The sequence below is a fragment of the Lissotriton vulgaris genome, chromosome 11, assembly GCF_964263255.1.
Source record: "Lissotriton vulgaris chromosome 11, aLisVul1.2, whole genome shotgun sequence".
NCBI classification, from domain to species: domain Eukaryota; kingdom Metazoa; phylum Chordata; class Amphibia; order Caudata; family Salamandridae; genus Lissotriton; species Lissotriton vulgaris.
The window spans coordinates 870,732,876-870,746,344 of NC_141699.1; the positions used below are offsets into that span (position 1 = coordinate 870,732,876).

The 13,469-nt window shown below is 41.2% G+C and overlaps 1 protein-coding gene and 1 pseudogene across 1 annotated transcript in view; both read right to left on the minus strand.

Moving 5' to 3' along the window:
* KIF1A (kinesin family member 1A) overlaps positions 1-13,469 on the minus strand; it is a 2,508,766-nt gene that overhangs the window by 1,019,372 nt on the left and 1,475,925 nt on the right. The window lies entirely within an intron of this gene.
* Positions 2,918-3,520, minus strand: LOC147683629 (non-homologous end-joining factor 1 pseudogene; annotated as a pseudogene).

A 13,469-nucleotide genomic window follows, 5' to 3' on the forward strand; every position in this document is an offset into this window, starting at 1 on the left:
CACTTACTCACAGTCCCCCGTACAAGAAGGGCCAATTGGGGCGACAAACGCTTCTCCGTGGCCACAGCTAAACTGTGGAACACACTACCTCTACACATCAAGTGTGCTCCGACCCTGCTCAACTTCAGGAAAAAACGAAAAACATGGTTGTTCCCTGCCTAAACCTCCCATCCACCCGAGAGTTCTGCAACTACAGCGCCGAGACACCCTAGGGTATTTGCGCACTCTAAAAATCGCCAAAATAAATAAAATAAATAAATAAAGAGAATAAGCACTCTTCTTCCTTCAAGCAGCCCTCCGCTGTGACTCCTTCTCTCAAACCTAAGTTTTTATTCACCCTCCTTCTTGTTGGCAGTTTTTCAAGGGGCCAAGGGAGGTTCTCTTCTGGTCGGGATAGGAAGGCCAAATACCCCCCCCCCATCCTCGTTCCTGACTATATGGCCGGAGCTCCTGGATTCTTGGTAGGAGGGCTGCTGCAGTGCTGCAGTTCTTTCTTCTAGTATGGCTGCAGTCCTGTTCTGGCATGTGGGTCCTGGACATTGTTTGTCAGGGGTATCAAATCGAATTTTCGTAGCCTCCTCCGGATTCAGGAATTTGTCCAAATCCTTGCCAATAATATCAGGCCAAGAGGTCAGAATTGTCCCCGGGGGTCGAGTCTCTATTGAAGAAGGGTGCGATTCATGCCGCTCCCCCTCTTGAAGTTTTTTGATGATCTTCCTTGGCCTTTCCTGGATGTCTGTAGGGCTTTGCTTTTCTATCTTGATCATACACGTCCCTTTAGGAAGTCTGTTTCCCTGTTTGTCTCCTTTGGGGTGGCCTCTCGGGGGGGGGGAGGCATCTTCTTCCCTTGGTCGCTGGCTGAACCAAGTCATTATGCTGACTTCATCCGGCGGATGTCCGGTGTGTTCTACTCAGTGGGTGGCAGCCTCCTGGACTGAGGTTCAGGGGTTGTCCCTTTCTGAGATTTGTTGGTGGCTACTTCGGCTTCGTATAATACTTTTGTGAGGCATTATCGGATCCAGAATCTGCTGGGTGTGAAGGAGTACTGCGGGCTGTGCGTTCCTGAATATCTTGTTCTGTTGTTTCATTAAATCACTGGGTTTTGCTATCTGTTTTGTGTCTTGGTGTTTTGTTGTTGATGAATGCCGGTGGTTGCATGGGTATTCTTACTTTCGAATGAATGGGACGAGGACAAGAGGGACCAAGTGGTAATACCTTATTATGTACCGGTAATCTTTATTACTGCTGGTCCTGTTGTGCTCGTCCTATTCATTATTACCCTCCCTCCTGGATTTGCCAGCCTTCATCGTTGGCTTGGTATTGTAGGATGATTGCTGGGATAAGTACATAGTTGTTACTCCCAAGGGGAGGTTGTGGGGTCGGGCCAGCATTTCTTCGTTCTTTTTTTCTGTTGGTGATATAGTACTATCTCACTTTTTCACGAATGGGATGAGGACAACGGACAAGGAGCAGTGAAGATTACCAGTAAGTAATAGAGCAAACTCACACCTCTGAACCTGGGGCTCTCTAGGGCAGCCAGTAGCACTCAGACTGATAGCTCACACTTGCTATAAATAAATTGCAGTAATAAAGCACCTCAGGCCATGTACAATTCTATAGGAAGTCTTAGTTGCATGACGCCATGACGTATTTCAGTTCGGGATGAAGTAACAGGCATGGAGATTCTTTTGTTTAGCCTGCAGCGAGTGGATCTTGGCAGTGCTGCAATGTTATTGTCCAGTAATTGACTTCGAGAATACCAATTTTAAATCCATAGGCCTACTTTACAAAGGTAAACCTGCACGTGTAGATTTATTCATATGTAAACTTCATTCTGCACGTAGGCGTAAATCTTTAACTTTTTTGATATTCACCATTTCCAAGTGTACATTTACACCTAAGTGTAGATTTGCATCCCCTGGGGAGCCTCTTAGAATAGAATTTACAAGAGGAAAGTTCAAGAAGTAGGTGGAAATATCCACAACCATGGCAGAGATATCTCTACTGAGAATTACATGGAAAAATGTTGAGGTTTATGCTTCTTTAAAAAATATGAAAGCTATTTAAGTATAAAATATAAATGTGAAATAAATAATTAATTTATTAAAATATATTTATTTTTTTAAATAATATAGTTACAATATAATTTAAAAAAATCCCACCTCAGTAAAATTTTTATTTAAAACAGAATTTATTTTGTTAAATGTTATGTGCAGAATTAATCAAAACTATTTTTTATATGTTGACAAAAGTTTCAAAGTCGAATCTATTTTTTTAATTAATTTTATTATACCCTAATAAAATAATTATTTAATCATTATACATTTTTTTAACATACTATACATAAATATTTTTCAGTTTGGAATAATTGATTTATTTAACAATATTTTTTTATTTTAACCCACTGTTTGTTTATTTTCTATGGAAGGGTATTTCAGTACCTGTGTTTGGGAATGCGTGGTGCCTTATTTCCTCCAAGACTGGGCTGGAGTTCATTTACTCTATTTTGTTACCTTAGGGATGTAGTGACTTCAGAAATGAAGTTTGTGAATAGCAATAGGCTTATTGTTTTGTGTGTTGGTGTTTGTAATAGCCTGCCCCCCCCAACCTAACCCGTCCTTACTTTTACTTAATCCCCTCCCATTTTGTAGTAAGCATTCTATTTATTTATGTTTTTTATATAGTGCCTGAATCACCCCCGAAGAGGTATGTCTGCGCTTGTGGACATACCTCTAGTTCTTCTCACAAACTGTGCATTGCAAAGTTTGGCAGTTGGTAGTTATTCACCTGACTGGATTGTAAAAAAAAAAATCCCAAGCCACACTGGCTATCTTTTGTGGAGGTTCCTGTTCTTCCAGAGCTTCACTGTCCTCCTCGACATCCTGTTCCAGCTGTTGTTCCTGCTGACTTCCATCTCCTAGCTGTGTTGCCATTTCTGAGAAAGAACATTCTCTAGGAACGTCATCTCATCAAACGTCTCCGTCTCCAGACGGCTTTGGCTCAGCATGGCGTCGCCCCCCTGAGGTCCTGAATTTCCGCATCCTTTCACAGGAGGAGGTCGGCAAACTCCTGGGAATGGCGCCCCATTGCCAGGCTAATCTTAATCAGGGGCCACAGGAGGTGACAAAACCATTGCAACACTGGGATCAATGCAGCAGAAATCCCAGTAAAAGGGCGGACTGGAGAGCTCACTTTTCACACAGATGGACAGCTTGCTGGGCATCTGCTCACAGGTGAAGGAAGCAGACTGGATCTGTGCCTGGTCAAGTAGGGGGCACATCAGCTCCGATAAGTGCTTCAGGAAGGAGGAGACAGGGGCCTTGAGGCGCTTGTTCAGTTCCTTGGATCGTTCCTGGACCACCAGAGCATCTGCTTTCTCATACCACACACCACTGAGGTCAGAGACGAGCAGAGAGTAGCCGGTATCTGTGAAGCAGGCCTTGGCCATGAAGCAAGAGCTGCCGAAAGTGACCTGCTTCCAGGGCTCTGCGACAAGACATTAATCCACATCCTGCATCATCTGTCCTGCTCTTGTCCGTCACCGCACTGTCCTCTGTAAAAACAAGAAGTCGCCTCAAAGTTTTCGCACTAGATTTCCAGGCATTCCCTCATGTCCCGCCACAATGAAAAAGTAGGAGATAGAAGACAGGGGAGAAGAAGCGGACGTCTCCGCCCATAGGTTACTGAATAACCTCTTGTAGTGTAAGCATTTTTCTACCGTTGTGGTACTTCATGTACTAAAAAAAGCAGTTTGGAAATAAGCCTCTATACCTTTTCTGATTGAGACTCTTCAGGAGGTGATGCCTGCTGTTTCTCTAGGAGATTTCATGCCTTCCATAGGATGATTATTTTCATACTACCATCAAAATATCCCATCAACAAAGCGTCTGCTTTGTGTAAAAAAAAAAAAAAGTGATTGTAGGGTAGTTCAATTCAGAATAAAATCCACTCTTCATGTCTTCAGAAAATACTTACCCATTGCAGCCATATTACATCAGAGAGATATTAAAAAATGAATGGTTTCTTACCTGTAATCCCATTTCTCTCTCAGGGGAATCACCATTGACGTCACTGCAGTTAAGAAGACATATTATGAAAAAGGCTCCGGGATCCTTGTATTTTGGCTGGACTATTAAGTGCTTATGACTATCAATGGAGGTCCCCTGAGAGAGAACATCCATATGTAGACAAAAGGGTAGTCTATGCTCCCTTATTTAAAAAAAGCAGAGAGAGCATTGCTCCAAGCTTGTTCTCTCATGAAGTCATTAATGGGTCATAAACTGAACAAAGTATCTGCTTCAGTCAAACCAACATTAAGAATTCACTGGCGGCCTCTTCAATTTATCTCTTGAAAAGGCTTTCCTTCCTACCCAGCGAATTCAGAAATTACAGATTCTCCTTTGTACTCTCCAGAAGAACCAACTGGCTTTGGTTCATCTTCTGCTTCATGTTCAGTGAAATATAGCAGCCTCAGTCTTTGTAATATCTTTGGTGAGATTTCATATGAATCCATTAGTCTGACACATCCTCCTGCATTGGAGTGCAACATCTTTAGATTTACAGATGTTAATTTTCTTAATCTACTCCAAGGGGGGTACCATTTTTGGCAGACATGTGGGATTGGTGGGTTGTAGGAAATTGGTGATCCTCATAGATTCTGAAACTTTCCCTCACTAAAATGTGAGAAAAATCTGTTTTAAGTTAACGTTTGGGGAGTGTATCCCCAGGATGTGGAAAAATGGATGCAATTTTGGCATGGATACCTTTTGTGGAAAAAGGGTATGAAGGTTTAAATTTGAGCAACCCCTAACATCCCAAAAAAGGACTTTGCAACAAGCTGGGGGAAAACTCTAGCAGTAATGGGTTAAACTCCTGTTTCTACTTCTTCAGATGTAGTACTTGTATACCTTAGTCACAGTGAGTGGACAAGCAAAGTTAGAATTCACTCCAAAATGTAAAGCTGAATCTCAGCACTTCAGTAGACATAATGGAAGCACACGTTTTGCCTCTTTGTGAAGGATATTTGCATAGAGTTCCAGGCGCAGGCAGCTCCAATTTCGTTCTCATTATGTAAGAGAGGAAAGTGAAGATACCAAGTCTAAACCATGCTATATTTGTAGAATATGCACTATCCCAACTTAAATCTTGTGCTGATTATGAGTTAAACTTTCTATGATTGTATGATTATGAGTTTTCAGATAGCTATGCTGGTAAGCATGGGCCACAGACTTCAGTTTCAGTTTGGATTCAGCTTTATCACCTACTCTAGTCATCACAGAGACAATAAGATTTTAAATCTCTAGATGTGTGTACATATTAAATTATTTTAGTGGTTTTCAGGCATATTTTCAGACTTTATTGTGTGTTTTCATGGTTTATTTATGCACTATTCCATATGGTTTTCTCAAGGTTAAAGTGATGTTACCACATCTTCAAATGTCCAACTTGTACATCATGGTCAATTCAATTCAATTCAATAAAAACTTTATTCAAATCTTTGTTGGATTCATAAAAGTACACACAATTAAAACATTATATTCACATTTATAAAAAATATGCAATGATCTTTGATTAAGAACTTCATCAAGCCACATCATTAAGTAATCCCACTTAATCATGTGGTACATTATACCCAGAGCCATCCTTCATTCTGTTTCATAAACACGTTTGTCTAAAGATTTACGGGTTTCCTTCTTTGTTTGGCCCGGGTTATTGAACCAACAACAGCACTACAGATTATTTCATTTTCAAGGGTACATATAAATTTCATTGCATCCTTATAGAATAATAATTTCTGTAAGATAAAAATTGGACTTAAAAATAGTTTTCTAATATCTTGGTAAAACTTTCAAAAGAACATAAAATACATTGTTGTTTGGTTGGCTTTTCCCTCACATGGGCATTTATGTTCTATTTTTGGCCATTTGTTCAGTTTAGTGAAAGCCACCAATTCATGAACTATACCCAGCCACATTTGTGTCAAATAAAATCTATCCTGCATGTTTGTGACTTTTAGGAAATAGTTTGGGAGGCCAAGTGACTTATTGTTAGCCGCATATCTTAATACGCTAACTTTTCCTTCCTCTCTCCCAGCTCTTACTTAGCTTACTCTCTCCAAATACAGTTTCTTCACATCATTCTTACCAAACTGTAGCATGGCTGTGGGGTTTTTTACCAATCAGTCTCTGTTAATGCTCTTTAGTAGGCTGTCCATTTATGCTAGGCAAGGTATCTTGTATGTGTTGTCTAGAGCTAGACAGTCCGTGATAACATCCCTAGTTAATTTCAAACCTTCCTTGCACCAGATGTTATGCAAAGCACAAAGCGCTCTTGCTTAGATTAGATCAGTGACATATAATGTGTCTAATTCTTTGTGCAGGATATATGTTGAAGTATATCTTGGGATAGCCAGCATATGGCAGAGGAAGTAGTTTTCACAGGTTTGCAGTCCATTACAATTGGCATTACCCCATACTAAAGAACTGTAGGTAGCTACAGGTAAACATTTGCTACTGTATACATTAAACTAGATCAAGGAGACAACTAGTTCCCAATGCACAAGCACCTGAGGAGTGTAACAACTACCTCGGAAGGTCATAACAAGTGAAAACTAGAAAAAGGATTCTCACCTTTGTGCGATTGCACAGGTGATGCTGACAATAAGGAGAAGTTAAGTTTTATTGTCCTGAAGAAGGTGGTTGTAATCCTTCAATACCACTGAAACACGTCAACGCTCTGATACCAGTTAAATTTGGAGTGGTCAACATCAGTGAGGGCATTGGGAATTGAACCCAACTCAATTTTGTACCAAAGAAATCTAGATTAACAGCTATAAAACAGATTTGACTGTCTCCGTTTGCTCATTTCCAATGTAGTTCTATGAACTCTCCATCCCTTTTTTTTTATAAAGGTTTTTTATATATGTGTATTTATTGTACATTCAGTGGAATGTTTTTTAATTTTGTAATAAACAGTCAGTTTTTTATATAATTGTTTGTGCTACATATATTTTTTCCTTTACAAATGTTTCACTATAGATTGAGGTTGTTTAAAATATTGAATGGGTGAATACCTGAATTTTGAGTGTGTTTCTTGATACATTTACAACCATAAGGGAAAAATTCTATTTCTACATATAGCTTATGTGTCCTGACATAATGGGTCTTTTCCTTGACCCTACCTTTACCACGTCATCACAAACGTTTTGGCAAGGTTAATTTCAAGTCCCTCTGCTCCATGTATGAATCAAACACTTCAATCAGCTTTTGCAGTCCATTTGCAGTTCTCGAGATTAGGACTGCATCGTCTGCATACAGGAGGAGAGGGGTCCGTCTCACACCCATTTTCGGGGCATCTGTGTTGAGGTTCTGAAGGGTTTTATCAACTCCATTTATATATAATGACAATAAAAGTGGAACAATGACACACCCTTGTTGTATTCCACTTGATACCTTAATGTTTGTGGTGCATTCCCCTCCCCTTCCATATCTTACTCTAGATGTCAGATTCGACTATAGTTGTGAGAGAAATTATATGATATCAGCAGGGGTGCCCATCTCATTCATGACCTCCTATAATTTGACATGATTTACACAATCAAATGCAGAACTCAAGTCTGCAAAGCATTGGTGTATTTTTTCTTCCTTTGCCATAGTGTTGTTTATTTATAATTACGTGTAAATTTAAGCATTGCTCAACCGTCCCCATATCCCTCTGAAGCCATATTGAGTTTTAGTCAAGATGTTATTATCGTTTACCTAATTCTCCAATCTTTCCAATACTATATGCGCCATGATCTTAACAGATGAGTCAAGAAGGGATATGGGGCGGTAGCATCTTGCATCACATCGGTTCCCCTTTTTAAGATTGGTACGATAACACTATCTGTCCAGGTCTTAGGAACGTGGCCGTTAGCAGCTGCGTTACAGACCTGGGTTAAAATGGGCGCCCAGAGCTCTAAATATTTTTTATATGCATCATATAGTTAGAAATATTTAGTACAAATATGCATCAACTCGGACCCCATTGGGTCCAGGGGCATTTCCCTGCTTCATCCTATTTATTGCCATGGTGACCTCCTCCAATCTAATTTGTCCAAGAGGTGTCACGGCAGTAGGAGAGGGCTGTTCTATATTGTTAATAGACGCATTAAAAGTTCCACTAAAATGGGTGAGCTAATCCTTTGGAGCAATAACTGTTTCGAAGATCGGATCTTGATCCTCTTTCCACAGAGATGAATTTATCACCTTCCAAAATAAGGTGAAATCCCTGGTCTCTGCTGCTTTATTCAGCTTCGACCAGGCCTCCTCTGGTACCTCCCTATTCCTGTTTTTTAATGCTTGTTTAAATAGAAGTCTGAGTCACTTAGTTTCATTAATTAATCCCTATCTCACAGTATTTTATGTAGGGCTTTAACCAGGTCTTGCTTTGCCCGTGTACAATCATGGTTAAACCAACCATTTGTCATGTTTAAACCAACCATTTGCCGGTCTCTTTCTCAGTGTTCCTTCCTTTCTTAAGATATTGCTGCTATGATTATCTCGTAAGGGGTTATCGTTTCTTCAGGCAAGGAATCAACATCAGTGCAAATAGAGAAGCTTACCATATTGTCATTTACGACCCTTTTTAACATAATATCCTCGTCAATTCCCGTCCATTTGATGGTAACAGTATTTTTCGCGGGTGCCATTACATTTGGCAGCATTAACTTATCCATAGGCTCGACTATGGTGACATATATCTTCAAGGTCAGTAAGGCATGATCGCTAAATCTGCTACATTCGGTAGTTAGCAAGCCACAGGAGGTAAGGCCGTCACTGGACCCTATCATGTGGTCAATACATGATGCATTTCCACTGCTGTGGAAGGTAGCGTAAACAATTGCTCCATCTTCTCCCCTTGGAGCCAGTAACTCCAGGATGTACTTACAGAGGACTTCATTTAGAGCTTTACCATAGCAATCATGTGGAAAGTGTTGTAAATTGTTCCCAGTAATATCTGAGAAACCACATGAATTTGTTCCAGAGAGAGACCATTTACTAATGTTGAAATCCCCATCCAAATACATATATATATTCGGGATCTACCACCTTTGCAAAAGTGGCCAATGCTATTTCTAATTCCTTCACAGATTTATTATTACGTAGCATTAAAAATAATATTATAGAAATTAACCCCATTATCAATAAGGCTATTTGAAAAAGGGGGAGCCATTATACAACTTTTTAAGTTTTATAGGTACTGTAGTTGATTGCTCGTCCAGAGGCTGACGGTATCGCTGGTGTTGCGATAGTAACAAAACCGTCAATATATGGCATGAGCGATATCTCCTGGAGACATAATACTTGGAGATGTTTAATACTTTCCAGCCATTCTTTATCATTTAGCTTCATCCTGATGCCAGCGATGTTCCAGGACCTAGGGCCAGATGTAGGTAATTTCTATTTACCGATTCTTAAATACCTAATTTTACCGATTCGGTATTTAAGAATCAGTAAATAGTATGTAGGCAAAAAAATCGGTAATTTTTACCGATTCGGTAATATTCGTTATTACCGATTCGGTAAATACCGAATCGGTAATAAGGAATACCTTCCCATTCATTCCTATGGGCCTGGAGGCCCATAGGAATGAATGGGAATCCATTCACTATTACCAATTCGGTAAATACTTAACCGGTAATAGGGGGAGCATACTCAAGGGTGGCAGGGTGTCACATTGACACCCTGTTGCACCCCTGAATCGTGCATGTGTGCACATGTGGTGCATATACATGCCCTAAGGGCATGTATGTCTGCCACATGTCACTTTTAAAAAAGCACAAAATTGCTTTTTTAAAGGTTTTCGATACTTACCACAAACTTGTAGTTGGTGGTAAATAACAAATCCTTAAATCAAAAATGCACTCACTTGAGTGCTCCCTACATAGGATTAAGGATTCGGTAATTTACCGATTCGGTATTTTAAGGATTCGGTAATTTACCGATTCATTAAATTACCGAATCAGTAAATTACAGAATCCTTAAATGTAGCCACCTACATTAGAAAAAGCTAAATACCGGTCAATAACGGCAAATTTACCGATTTTCGGCCATAACCGACCGGTATTAAGCTACCTACATATGGCCCCTAATCTTTATTTGGGTCATCCTATCAAGGACTATTTTTACTTGATCGCCATTTAAATTCCTATGGGTAATTTTGCCACCATGGAATGTTACTCTCTCCCCTAGATCATTATGTCAATCTTGTTCAGCTAGATTTGATAGAGGTGCACATCAGTTGGAATAATTTACCAAAGGTACCATACTAGATGTAGATGCTAAGTTTGTTCTTCTATCAGTAAGCGGGTTACCAATAGAGGTGGGGGGTTTATGGAAAAAGCCTAGTGGTACGGCAATCACTGGCTCATCCCAATTGGTCATGTGCTGTTTTCTGGATTGAATCTTGCTGAGCATAAAGCTTACCATCTCTGGATGTCGAAAATTAACAGTTATGCAATCCCCTGTACCTTTTTTTACTGTAGTTCCCACCCGGTTCACATGCCTCACCATTATAATTTCCTTGCAAATGAAGTTGATGTTTAAATTAAAACCCGCCATCCAATGTACCACTTTATTTCGAAGTTCAGTCCAAGATTCTCTAACTTGGGGAGCTAGCTTGGGTGCACATTTTAAATTTATAATATATGGAGATACGTCTGGAGGAAGATGTAATCTGTCTAGTGTTTAACTCCTTGTATGGCTCCTGGCTCTGTTAATGTGGGGGCTTGTAATCTCATTCATAGCTAGTTTATTCAGTGTGGGCTCTATATTGTGTTCTAGTGGTGCAGGAGATTTATTAAATCTGGGATAGTTTGTTTCCTCAGTACGCCGCTTATTCAACATTTGGCCATCAACAACCATATCCTCCTGACATTTTCCTCTGTTAGTGCCCTCTCTGTATGTTTAGGAATATTTTCCAATGCTTTCAATCTATCTTTAATTTCGGAAAGCTCCCCTATAACTCTCAGCTCTACTTTCTCCAGTTTAGCATATAGTTTATTGAGAAGACATTCAAGGCTGCAAAAATTGCTTATTTCTTTTCCTTTAGCCACCCTTTTCTTTTTTGGTATTGTTTTCCTCCCAAGGGCACTATCACATATTGCATGGCTTCCAGGAGATACCTTAATCATATCCCCTGATCGTTTACTTTTCTTAGTCAGTGGCGGGCTTATGCTTTGTGAGCTAGATAACTCTAATAGCTCTAGAGATTTATGAGAGACACATGGTTGTTCCTCATGCTGGGGTGATTCCTTCCCCGTCCTAGAGGCATCTGAGCAGGTAACTTCCCTAGGTTGTGTCACTCCTTTTTGTGCCACTCTACTCACAGTCTGTTTAGTGGCTGCTAACCTTTCTTCCACATTACTTATTCAAATTTCTATTAGTCCCACTGTGTTAGTTAAATACGTAGTGGCATTTGATGTTTTTGGTCGCGCTTTCCCCTGTGAACCTTCATTAGCTTTCTTTTGCCCATTTTTCCACCCAAAAGAACACTTGTACTCAGTTTCTAGCTTCACAAATAAATATACAGCAGCAGAGCTTTAGAAAAGTCCTTAGCTTAAAAACTTCTTTGGGCACAACAGCAAAAAGGCCATATCGTAGATTTTATGAAAGACATCAACTTCACCACATATAAATTAGAACTTTAGTCTTTACTGGATGTGGACTATAGGAAACAGTCAACAAGTCAGCATGTCTCTCAGGCATAGGTTAGATGTGATGTATATGGCCAGAATAAGAGAGGTGTGCAGAGCAACTCAGGACAACTCCTTTTCCGAGCCACTCACCTGTTTTCCGTTGGAGGCAAGATATTTTAACACCCAAGAGGGGTGGCCCGGCCTCATCCAGTTTCGGACATGTGCAGACGGGCCTGCCCTTGTCCCGAGCTTCGCACGGGTGTGGCCCGGGCTTGCCCTCATGCTGCGGGAGCCCGCAAGTGAATTTAAAGCGTCCTTCAGGCGCTTTCCGATGACTTTGGCAGGACCGCGTTGGAGGCTGGAGCTGGTCCTAGTGCCCCTCTCCCCACATGCAGTGCAGCAGGACAACAAAGCAAACACGCATTGGAAATGCAATAGGTCTCGCATTAGAAAAGTAGGAGCTATTGGTCTTGTAAATGTTTTTTTTGTATTTGTGTATATTTGTGAAATAGCTAAATTGATAGCTTTGTCATTCACAACGCCAATAGTTTTAACTTTTGTGAATGTGACACCTATAGCATTTGGAATGCAACATGATTTGTATTTATGTGACTTTGATGGCAGCTTTTGTTGTTATGCCACATCTCTAGAGAGCAGGAGAGCGCAGCAGGGGAAGAAGCACAGCCCTGCAAGCTGAGCGTCCTCCCATCGCACACCCATCTGTGGCTTGAGGAGTGTGAGGGTGAGGGGTGTGAGGGTGAGGGGGGTGAGGGGTGTGAGGGTGAGGGGGTGTGAGGGTGAGGGGGTGTGAGTGTGTGTGATGGTGAGGTTGAGTGAGGGGGTGTGATGTTGAGTGTGTGTGACGGTGTGTGATGGTGAGGGTGTGTGAGGGTGAGTGAGGGTGTTTGATGTTGAGTGAGGGAGTGTGAGTGTGTGGGTGTGTGACGGTGTGAGGGTGAGGATGTGTGAGGGTGAGTTAAGGAGTGTGAGCGTGTGTGAGTGGGTGAGTCTGAGAGTTAGGGGGTGTGAGGATGAGTGAGGGTGAATGAGTGTGAGGGGATGAGGGTAAGGGTGTGTGAGGGTGAGGGGAGCTAGGGTGTGTGAGGCTGAGGAGGTGTGAGGGTGAGGGGGTGTGAGTGTGTGTGAGGGTGAGGGTGAGTGAGGGTGTGTGAGGGTGAGGATGTGTGATGGTGTGTGAGGGTGAGTGAGGTTGAGTGAGGGTGAGTAAGGTTGAGTGAGGGCGTTTTAGGCTGAGGGTGAGTGATTGTGAGTTAGGGTGAGTGTGGGGGTGTGAGGGTGTGGGCGTGTGACGGTGTGTGAGTGTGAGGGTGTGTGAGTGTGATTGAGGGAGTTTTTGGGTGTGTGAGTGTGTGAGGGTGAGATTTAGGGTGGAGAAGGGATGATTACATTAAATTCATGGTGCACTAGGTGCTAGAACGAGAAAAACATGAGCTGCCTTTTATATGTATCCGTAATTTAATTTTAAAAAATTGTAATTTAATGAGAATTTTGTAAGTTTTTTTTTTTTTTTTTATTTTTTTTTAGCTTTTTCAGTTATGGTAAAACAAAGTATTTGCTCATTGCACATAATTCTTTCCTGAGGACAGCATAGGTCCTAAAGTGCCCCGTGGCCTGACTCGACTCCGTGCCTGTTCTTATTTGCTGCAGCTGTGTCTCAGGCCGATAATGTCATTCGTGTGGAATAAGAAGTCCCAAGGCGGCCGCCATGAACAGTAGGATTTGAAACCGGGCTGCACTTAAAGCTGCCTGGCTGCCAAACACGTTTCAGGAA